General features: G+C 39.2%; 1 long non-coding RNA gene and 1 pseudogene across 3 annotated transcripts; both read right to left on the bottom strand.

Annotated features, from left to right (window-relative positions):
* Positions 1-3,826: 3,826 nt before the first annotated feature.
* Positions 3,827-5,079, bottom strand: LOC147927075 (uncharacterized; annotated as a pseudogene).
* Positions 5,080-7,789: 2,710 nt separating this feature from the next.
* On the bottom strand, positions 7,790-9,356 carry LOC104748670 (uncharacterized). 3 transcript variants are annotated; one of them, XR_015581755.1, is made up of 5 exons: positions 8,904-9,335; positions 8,593-8,655; positions 8,466-8,485; positions 8,325-8,367; positions 7,790-8,100 (listed from the first exon to the last, which is right to left on the bottom strand). It is a non-coding gene; the product is annotated as an uncharacterized LOC104748670 (long non-coding RNA). The 3 variants fall into 3 exon arrangements; XR_015581756.1 differs by having other exon boundaries at positions 8,325-8,362; positions 8,904-9,331; XR_015581754.1 differs by having other exon boundaries at positions 7,790-8,367; positions 8,904-9,356.
* Between the last annotated feature and the right edge of the window lie 1,660 nt (positions 9,357-11,016).

The raw sequence follows: 11,016 nt of genomic DNA, 5'->3' as shown, positions 1-11,016 counted from the left end.
TAATCACATGTGAACAGTTAAAATGTGGCATTTTTAGAAAGATAAAACAAATATAGCATTCCCCAAAAAATTTTTTAAAAAATGTGGCATATTTGGCAAAAATCCCTTAGTTTTGTGATTATTATATAAAATACAGAGAATATAATATTTTTGGTTAGTATTGTTATGAAGTGAATTAAATATTATTTTTTTGGTTATTTTAACTAAATTCTCTTTACATTACAATATGTAACCTGCTTCCAAAAATATAACATATAATTGTTTTTTATAAAACACAAATAACCCCAAGACTTAAATTCTAGTATCAAACCATAGAGGCTATAGATATTGAAGGTGATAATTATTATTAGTGTAAGCTGTACATATATATAGGTACATGAGGGAAACTAGGTTACAGGAATAGTTAACTATACTAATTACATTTATATCTTAACTATACTAATTACATTTATATCCTTATACGTCCCTTTAAGTTGGAACTGGCAACACGAAACTTTCTACGCGGAAGAGGTTTGGTAAACGTATCAGCGAGTTGATCATGTGTTGAGACATGTGAGACACGGAGCATTCCTTCTTGTATTTGATGGCGGATGAAGTGGTAGTTGGTTGTTATATGCTTCATACGTGAGTGTAAAACTGGGTTGGCACACAAGTAAGTCGCACCAATGTTGTCACAATATATTATTGGAGCCGTGGGAAGAGTGATATGTAATTCCGTCGAGAGAGAGCATAACCAGCGTACCTCAGATGCAATCTCGGCCATGATCCGATATTCAGATTCAGTGGAGGAGCGAGAGACCCCACGCTGTTTCTTAGAAGACCATGAGAGCAGTTAGGAGGCCAAGATAATGATATATCCGTTAGTAGAACGCAGTCGTCGGTGTCCCCTGCCCAATCAGCATCAGAGAATGCGTGTAGTATAAGAGGTGAGGAGGCATGAATGGTGATGGCATGATCAGCAGTGCCTGTAAGATACCTTAACACACATTTGACCGCTTGCCAGTGGATATCCGTTGGTCGATGCATAAACTGTGCGAGGCGGTTAAATGCATAAGTGATATCCAGACGCGTAAAGGCTAGGTACTAAAGACTATCCACAACAGAGCGATATTGAGTCGGATCAGACAAGGGTGTGCCCGTATAGATTGTGAGACGCGGAGAGTCAGGAAGCGGTGTCACGATAGGATTTGCATTAGACATATTGTTCTTGGCGAGAAGATCCAAGATATATTTACGCTGCATCATATGAAGGTTTGTAGGAGAGCGTGTTACCTCTATACCAAGGAAATAATGAAGATCAGTAGGATCTATGATTGAGAGCCGATCAGCAAACAAACCAAGGACCTCAGCGACCATTGCGGGATTGTTTCTAGTAACAATAATGTAGTCGACGTATACAAGAACGTAGGTGAGAGCAGCTTTGGAGTTATGAACAAAAAGGGAAGCATCTACAAAAGAGTTTCTAAAGCCACTTTGAAGGAGAAATTGTTTCAGCGAGTTGTACCAAGCCCGGGGTGCTTGTTTGAGACCATAAATCGGCTTGCGTAAGCGACAAACATAGGAGGGATTATCATTATTAACAAAGCCAGGAGGTTGAGACATATATACATCATCATCGAGGTCACCTTGGAGAAAAGCATTGTTAACATCAAGTTGTTTTGTCGGACAAGAGTTAGTGACAGCAACCTCGAGGACAAGACGAATAGTAATGGACTTAATAACTGGGCTGAATGTTTCAGCATAGTCAACACCATACTGTTGATGGAACCGTTTTGCAACTAAACGAGCCTTGTAGCGATCAATGCAGCCAGTGGGGGGATATTTGGTTGTAAAAATCCAGCGACACCCAACTATGTTTTGTGACGGATTAAGAAGTACAAGATCCCATGTGCGATTAGTCGTTTGAGCATTAAATTCAGATGAACATGCACGTCGCCAAAGTTCATCTTTTAGAGCTTGAGCAATCGTTGTTGGCTCCTTGATTCTGGCCGTCGAACTTGCGACAACAAGACTGAGCTTTTGTTTTGGTTTGGTTATATTATTTTTGGCTCGAGTTTGCATTTTGTGAGTATTTTGTGGTGCATTGGATATTTGTGGTTGAGAAGAGGTAGGGACATTTTGGGTAGGACTCGCGATTGGGTTCATAGACACGGTTTGGTTGGAGGTGGGGTTTTTTTCATGTGACTCAGGCTGAGTTGTGGATTGCAACTAATTTTCAAGTGGAGCAGTAGTCTCAGTAGAAGTTGGGTTAGGCTGAGTCGGGGGTGACGACTCATGTATACGAGGAGCAGTAGGCTCCGAGATTGAAGGAGAAGAAGATTGAGACGTAGAAGACGATACCTGTGCTTATGGGGAAGGTGGAGTGGACGGTGGTGGCATGTTGTTCAGGTGAGAATCCGTGTGCGGGGGTCCATTTGCACGAGTAGGGAGAGGAACACGTATATGAGTGACGATGGGATCAGTGACAGGAGGCGTCTCATTAGTTGTGACGGGATATTGTCGTGGAGGTGCAAAAGGGAAAAAAAAATTGTTTGTTTTATGTTAAGAATCGAAGGCTCTGATACCATATAGATATTGAAGGTGATAATTATTATTAGTGTAGGCTGTACATATATATAGTTACATGAGGGGAACTCTGTTACATGAATTGTTAACTATACTAATTACATTTATATCCTTCTAGAGGAAAACAACTAATTTCAGTCTTAATTAGTTGAACCCAATTCTTTGATGGAGAAGATTTTTGTTCCCAACCACCAATGATGCAGTTAAGTTGTTTGATGAGTGTAGTTTGGACCATTGGGGACTTCCTCATCTCTTCTAAGCAGTGCTCTCGCGAGATAGTGTGAATTGTGTAAGTTTCATAACCTATGGGAAAAGATCCTTCTAAATTTGGAAAACCCTTGCTGTATATTTCATGCTATATACCATTAAAAGCAAAGTATCACATTTTGGCAGCACATCAAGGTCTTTTCCATTGAGATAAAGAAGAGCACACACAATTTCAGTGAAAATTACACAGAAAATCATATATTACCTTTTCAGCAAATAAGTACAATACACCACCACAATAAATCTACAGCCACATGCTAAGAAACGTGAATGAGTAGGCAGAAAGAAAACTGACGACTTACCCATTAAAGGAAGATGAAACAATGTCTTCCCCATCAAGAGCAATGCCGGTGACTTCTTTTTGATGACCTATCAAAGTATGAAGTTTACTTCCATCCACCAAGTCCCACACAAGGACAAAACAATCCAAGCTTGCAAATATGAGTCTTCTTTGAAAGTACCAAGCGTTTGGGGGACTCCAGGCAAGTGGAGTCTTCCCAAAAAGAGTCAGACTACAAACATTTTCACCAGGATCAGAGGGATCCAGTGACTAGATCTTAATGCTTGTGTCTCTTGATGAGGTAGCTATAATCTTCTCACCACAGACACATATTCTATGCACCTAAAATTTCCCTGGAGTCACACAAATCATAAGAATAAGTGTTCTGAGCCAAAGCCTTAGCCTTAGCTCTAGTTGTCACACCCGTTCTTTAAACTAAAGAACAAAGAGATTGAAAGCTAACTTCCCTTTAACCCAAGTCTCTCTTTGAGAATTAGGTTAATTGTTGGAAGCTTGATATTCTCATTAGCATAAGGAGTCCTTTTATAGACCCTAGTACAATCGACCTAATCATCAACCAAAACATAAAATTCCAAACCGTAATCCTAATGTTTAAAAGGAAATATTAAAAAGAACCTATAATTAAACCAACAAACCAAGACACCTAAATCATAGCTCGTATCATTACTCCCCTCTTTCACTTCAAGCTTCAGCTCATGGCATGTCCTCCTCTTCAATTGGTTTGTCATCCTGATTAGACCCATCCTTGACTATCCTGATTTGAAAAAGGACTGGTTTGCAAACATACCCTCGTGTGAAAATTTCATCACAGTTGAAGCAGAGACCTTTTGCTCGTCGCTCTGCCATTTCTGCGGTGGTCAATTTCTTCAAAAACAGTTGTTGAGGAGCTTGTTTCTCTTATGTTTGTTGGGGAAACTGAGCTTCCTTGTCTCCAGGGAACATGACCGAGTGTGTGACTCCAGGGAATGAACGATTTCCTGTCCTAGGGAACATGACCGAGTGTTGAGCTGTTGGTGCCAAATGTCCTCCAAACGTCTGTGTCCGCTTGTCATTATTGATCTTGTATTCATTATCTCGGGCATATTCCATAGCTTCAAAAATTGTTTCAGGACGGAGATACTCGAATTACTTCTTTAAACTATCAGTAAGTCCTACGCAAAACTGCCAAAGTTGCTGGTCTCCACCTAGTCTTGTTTGTCTTCCCAAACATTTCTCAAACTGCTCACAATATTCATCTATTGTTCATGTGTGATGTAAGTTACTTAGCTCACCAATAGGATTTACGGCATCTGCTTTGCCAAACCTACTTTTGCAGATTTTCTTAAACTCTCCCCAACCAAGTCGATGACTAATTAACCTTCGTAAATTAATATACCAATGATGTGCTTTATCAGTCAACACAAAAGTTGCTTGACGTACTTTTGCATCATCATTGTAAATTCCTTGATCCTCAAAGTAATCTTCACACTTTTGCAGCCACTCAACGGCATTCGTTGACCCATCATATACTGGAAATTCCATCTTAGATGGTGGAACTACGATTCTCTCAGCCTCCCTTCCTCCACTCTCTCTTCTTTCAACTCCACTTTTCCAAGCAGCTCCCTTGTGTATCCTAAAGTCTCCCGTCATGTGAGTTGGTCGTTATTCTTGTGGAAGTTCTCCAATTGATCTCACCGACCATTCTCCCCCACCATCTTTCAAGCGGTGACCATGTTCTCTCCCCATGGAGCGTTGTGCCCAAGGCCCACTAGAGGAAGTACTTTTACTCCCTCCTTCGTTGGTGTTGATATTTTTTCCTGCTTTAGAAACAGATGTTGTGTCTTTTTCAGCCTCCTCTGCTTCCACTCCAACCACCAAAGCTAAAAACGAATTTTACCTAAGACCTCTTGCTTATCGGCCTTCATAACTTCTCTGATCTGAGTTTTCTCTTCACAAACCTCTTCCATCCTTGACTAATTCTGCTCTCGCTCCTCCTGCTGGTCCGCTTTTATGGTCTCAAGGGCAGCTTGGTGTGAAATTGAAGTTTGATGGAGTTCACCCAGGTCAGTTTGCATATGTCCGAACTTTCTATTCAAGTCTTCGAACATCTTCTTAACTTGCTCAAATTTTGGTGTGGTCATCGCCCCTTCTCCCATTGAATCGGCTTGCTCTGATACCAAGTTGTTATTCGCTGACGATGACAGAAAAAAAAAGTGAAGCGTATAACTGAAATAGTTGAAAATGGTCATGAGATGGAGAGAGTGGGGATGGGTAGGGAAATGTCGGGATGCTTCTTAACAAAAAAAAAACGTAAACAAAAATAGTAGCAGTCAAGCGATGAACCAATACCACAAGTCAGATCTTAATCCCTTTTTGGTTAATCGAACAAGTAAAGTAAGTCAAAACCCTAAGCGACAATGATGGACAATATAGGTAAGACTTAACCCAAACATAAGCTGCAAACCGAAGTAAGCAAGAAATCAAAGGATCAACTGAAGAAAGATACCGAAATATGTAAAAAATTGAGAAGACGTACGGAGGAATGGAAGGAGGATGACGACGACTCCGCACTTAAGTGATTATTTAACCTCCTTCGGTGAAAAGAAACAGAGAGATTAGAGACAACATAAATGATGCCAAAACAACTCTCTCTCATGAGTACACACTCCCTCTTATTTTTTGTTGACAAGTAGTTACTACTTTACTACTATAAGTCAAACTCTTCTATAACCACAACCGAGAAGTAAAACCCAAAACTCTCTTTGTTAAACCTAAAACTAAAACAAAAAGATAAATAACAAAGACCAAAGTAAAAACTCTCAAGAGAACTACATTCTTCCTGCTGGTCCAAAGCTCTCTCTAGCTTGGATAAATGGAAATACAGAAATGGAAACCCCTAGTGATAAAAGGTTCTGCTGAGTTTGATACGAAGTATGGACTCACGTATCAAAGAAGAAAGCCCATTGCAGCGAAGGCTTAGTTTTAATGTTTCCTTTTTATGATATGTAAGGTTGTGATAGTTTTCCTTTTAGTCTTTGATTATGTCGGTTTATATATATCTATATAAAGGATCTCTACAACATCAATAAGAATCAACTTCCAAGAATTAACCTTATTCTCAAAGAGAGACTAGGGTTAAGGGAACTTTAGCTTTTATGTTCTTTGTTTCCTAAGTAACTTAAGCAACTTACGACGGTTCCAGTTACTAGGTCTGCGGCAAAGGTTCAGGGCTCATAACATCTTGGTATCAGAGCAAGCCGATTCAATGGGAGAAGGGGCGATGACCACATCACAATTTGAGCAAGTTAAGAAGATGCTCGAAAAATTGACTAGATTGTCCAGACGTATGCAAGCTGACCTGGGTGAACTTCGACAGACTTCAAACGCACACCAAGCCGCCCTTGAGTCCATAAAAGCGGACCAGCAGGAGGAGCGAGAGCAGAATAATTCAAGGATGGAGGAGGTTCGTGAAGAGCAAGCCCAAATCAAGGAAGTTATGAGAGCCGATAAGCAAGAGGTCTTAGGAAAAAATCGTTTTTTGGCTTCGGTGGTGGGAGTGGAAGCAGAGGAGGCTGAAAAAGACACAACATTGGTTTCTAAAGTAGGAAAATATATTAACACCAACGGAGGAGAGGGTAAAGGCACTTCTTCTAGTGGACCTTTGGGCACAACGCTCTATGGGGAGAGAACATAGTCACCGATTGCAAGATGATGGTGGAGAATGGTCGGTGAGGCCAATTGGGGAACTTCCACAAGAAGAGCGATCAACTCACATGACAAGGGACTTTAGGGTACACAAGGGAGCTGTTTGAAAAAGTGGAGCTGCAAGAAGAGAGAGTGAAGGAAGGGAGGCTGAGAGAATCGTAGTTCCACCATCTAAGATGGAATTTATGGTATATGATGGGTCAACGAATGCTATTGAATGGCTGCAGAAGTGTGAAGACTATTTTGAGGATCAAGGTATCTACAACGATGATGCGAAAGTGCGTTAAGCAACTTTTTTTGTTGACTGATAAAGCACATCATTGGTATACCAATTTGCGAAGGTTAATTATGCATCGATTGGGTTGAGGAGAGTTTAAGAAAATCTGCAAAATTAGATTTGCCAGAGCAGATGCAGTAAATCATATGGGTGAGCTAAGTAACCTACGACACACAGGAACAATAGGCGAGTATTGTGAGCAGTTTGAGGAATGTTTGGTAAGGCAAACGAGGCTAACAGGGGATCAACAGCTACACTAGTAAAAAAGAATTGTATAGTTACAAAATATTGTGTAGATATAACAAGATTTCCGTAGCAAAAAACAATTTGAGACAGATTTGTTGTCGCAACAAATAGTAACTATTTACTCGTCGCAAAATAGCCTGTTGTAGCAATTTGTGGTAAGTTGCTACAATTTAGATACAAATAAATATAAAGCTATTTGCTACTAATCGTTACAATTATATATAAGGTGTTGTTACAATCAGCTTCAAGATTATTAGTAGATACTATTTACAGAAAGTCACAAATTTTTTGTGTATAAACGACTCACAAAAAACTACAATGATAGTTGTCATTACTCTGTTACTACTTGCGACGATTTTATTGTTACTACTTTGTTACTACAAATTTTATTGAATGATTTTATATGTAGCACCAAAAACAAATTATTTGAAAATATAGAGCCAAAAACATTTTATGTGAAAATATGTTAAAAATTAAATTGCAAAACAAAAGTACACAATTACAATTAATGTTAACCCTTAGTTTAATATCATACATTCAAGAAAGATAAGAGTTTTAAATTCTTAGACAGAGTTAAGAACCACTTACAAATAGAAGATATATGAGTACATAGAAGCCAAGTCTTATACCACAGAAAAGAGGGATGAAAGAAACCTGAGACAACAACTTCATCCTTCTCAGCCTTCCACATCCGCTGGTGACTTCACTTGTCATTATCTCTTAATAGCTTCTGAATCAGCTCCGTGTCTATCCTCAAAAGCTATTATAAAACATATCCGCAAGCCATTATCTCTTAATAAACAGTGAAAAATCAGAAAAGAAGAGTAAACTGTAAACTTTAGCTACTCGCTTGCTGTAATGGGTCTATCATCATTACTCAAACTTGATTCTACTTTTTTCTGAAACTCCCTATTACCCAAACCAAGCAACTTTGATGGGTTGCATCAGCAGAAACATTAAAAATACAGGAGAATCAAAGTGAACCTTATTTCCTTGTTCAGCTCTTCCATTTGGCTTATAAACTGATCTATGTATATCACAAAGAGAATTAAACAATCACCAAAGAAAACAAAAGTTATATGTCAAGAACTTGAACTTATGAAAAGTTAGAAAGATGAGAACCACCTGAGTAATCCTTCCTTGTTCTTTATTTTCATCAACCATCAAGTCATCCACAAAAACTCCAGAATATCAAACGAAGAAATCAAACCACACAAAGACTCAAACTCAAATAAACAATGTGTAGCCAAACCTTAAGAGCATCAATCTCACTGCCAATAGTAGAAACTTCAAGCTGAAGAAGACCAATCCTTGCCTGAGGAAAAAAAAATACAGTTTCGTTCTCAATCCAACAACTCTTTGCTCTTAACGAGAAAAATCACCAAACAAATTCAGAATCGAAATCGCATAAAATCAACTCCAAAAAATCAAAACGCATATCAATCTTCTCCAGATCTGTTCAATTTTGTATTGAAATTATTCTAAACGCCTTCCGATTTCTTTTTCTTCATCGCGAAATCTCTCCAGAAAACGAAATGTAAAAAAAATGTATGATGATCTAACCTCCACGAGATTGTTAAGAGGTGATATTGCAGATGAGAGAGAGAAGCTGCTTTTGCGAATCGATTCCCGTTCAGCATTCATATCTCTCTATCCCCGCCATCGCAATAGTTCTATCTCAACTGGCTCATGGCTGCTCAGTCACAACCCTAGCTTCTCGCTATTCTCTCGTACCCACATATCATCTGCAAGATCTGGGGAAGCAAAGAGGTTTTGGTTGAGTCATGTGGGTTTTGGGGTCACGCGGCAAAGGAGGGGCTATCGAGGTGAGTTAGGGTTTGGGAGGAGGAGGAGGACATTGAGGAGAGGAGGATGGGGACGGTTAGCCATAACGGCGGAGATGGTGGAGGAGTAGATCGGAGATAGCGAGGATAGAGGGAGGAGAAAAGGGCTCACACTCTCTTGATTTGTTAAACATTTTTGTTTGTCTCTTTCTTCAGATTTTTTTCTCCAAACAATATAAAAGCAAAAGTCATTTAAAAAAAAAATGTACATTATTTTAGTATTAGTTTGCTACAATTTGTTACCTTTTGTGTTGTGTGCAATAATATTACAACATTTTGTGTCTCTATATTTGTAGTATTTTTGCTACAATTTGTATATGTTACTTTTTGTTAATATATAGTTACACATAGTAACCAATTAGCTACAATATCTATTAACTAAAATTTTGTCACTAATTTGTAACTATTTGTAATTAATATTTGTTATTATTTTTTTTGTAGCAAAAATATGTAACTATATGATTAACATTTACTAGTGCTATGGCAGTTATGTGTGGGTTTAACTGATTCTTTGAGAAAAGAAGTGGAGTATTTGAGACCCAAGACAATATTTGAAGCAATGGAGTATGCAAGGGACAATGAGTATAAAATCAAGAATGACAGAAGAGTTCGTACCTTTGGAGGACACACAGCCCCAACCACACGCTATTCAACCCCAACCTCACGACCAACCTCAACCGGTTAACAAGGAACTCAAGCGGTAAAAAGCGGAGAGGCTTCTCACATGGGACCAGCGGAGCGAAAACAAAATTCACAAAGAACTGTTTGGAAAAAATTAACAAAACCTGAGATGGCTGAAAGAAGAGCAAAGGGACTATGTTTTAATTGTGATGACTTGTATGGCCCTGGTCATGCTTGTAAGGCAGTTTTGTTCTATATTAGATCCCTCTTGGAGGGTGAGAATATGGATGATAAGCCCTTTGACGATGAGGACATCAATCTTTCCCTCAAAGCCATGAAAGGAGAACAAACTGAGAGCACTTTTCAAGTGAAAGCAGACATTGCAACTGGAACAGGATGGACATTGTTGGACACAGGGAGTACTCACAATTTTATTAAGAGTAGTGTAGCAGAGAAGTTGGGAATACCAATACGACGGGGGCCGGGAAGATTCTTCCAATGATGGTACAAGGACACAAGTTCAAGGCAGACTGTTTTGCGATTCCCAGGACGAGCTATTGAGTTTACTCATGAAGATACTTTGATAAAATGGCATGGAGAGCCTGAGGAAAGGAACGAACACGGTCCTAATTTAAACTCCATCCAGAATGATACACTTGAGGACTAGTTCGATAATGAGGAGGAAATTTTTATTACAGGGGAGAAGACTGTAGTTCCTATCACTCAACACAAATCAGTTTGCAGCTTAAATATGAAGGCAATGATGACGCAATTTCTTCTGAATTACTGGGCAAGTTGTTAGTGGAGTTTGAGGAGTTATTCGATAAACTAACAGAATTGCCACCTCGACGACCTTGTGATCACAGTATTCGGCTCATTCAAGGAGCAAACCCTGTAGCGGTTAGACCGTATCGCTACCCTCATTTCTTAAAAGATGAGATTGAAAGGCAATGTTCAGATATGTTGCGACATAGCATTATACGGCCTAGTTCGTCGCCTTTCTCTTCTTTGGTTTTGTTAGTTAAGAAGGTTGACAAAACTTGGCGGTTCTGTATTGATTATCGTGAACTAAACAAGGTCATAGTCAAGGACAAATTTCCAATCCTGGTGGTTGAAGAACTCCTTGACGAGTTACATGGGGCACGTTATTTTACCAAGCTCGACCTTACGTCTGGTTATCATCAAGTGCGAATGTGTGATGACAACATTGA

Source organism: Camelina sativa, chromosome 15 (assembly GCF_030686135.1).
Source record: "Camelina sativa cultivar CO46 ecotype springtype chromosome 15, ASM3068613v1".
In the NCBI taxonomy this organism is placed as follows: Eukaryota; Viridiplantae; Streptophyta; class Magnoliopsida; order Brassicales; family Brassicaceae; genus Camelina; species Camelina sativa.
The sequence above is the reverse complement of the archived record's forward strand: the minus strand, read 5'-3'. Positions and strand labels throughout refer to the sequence as shown.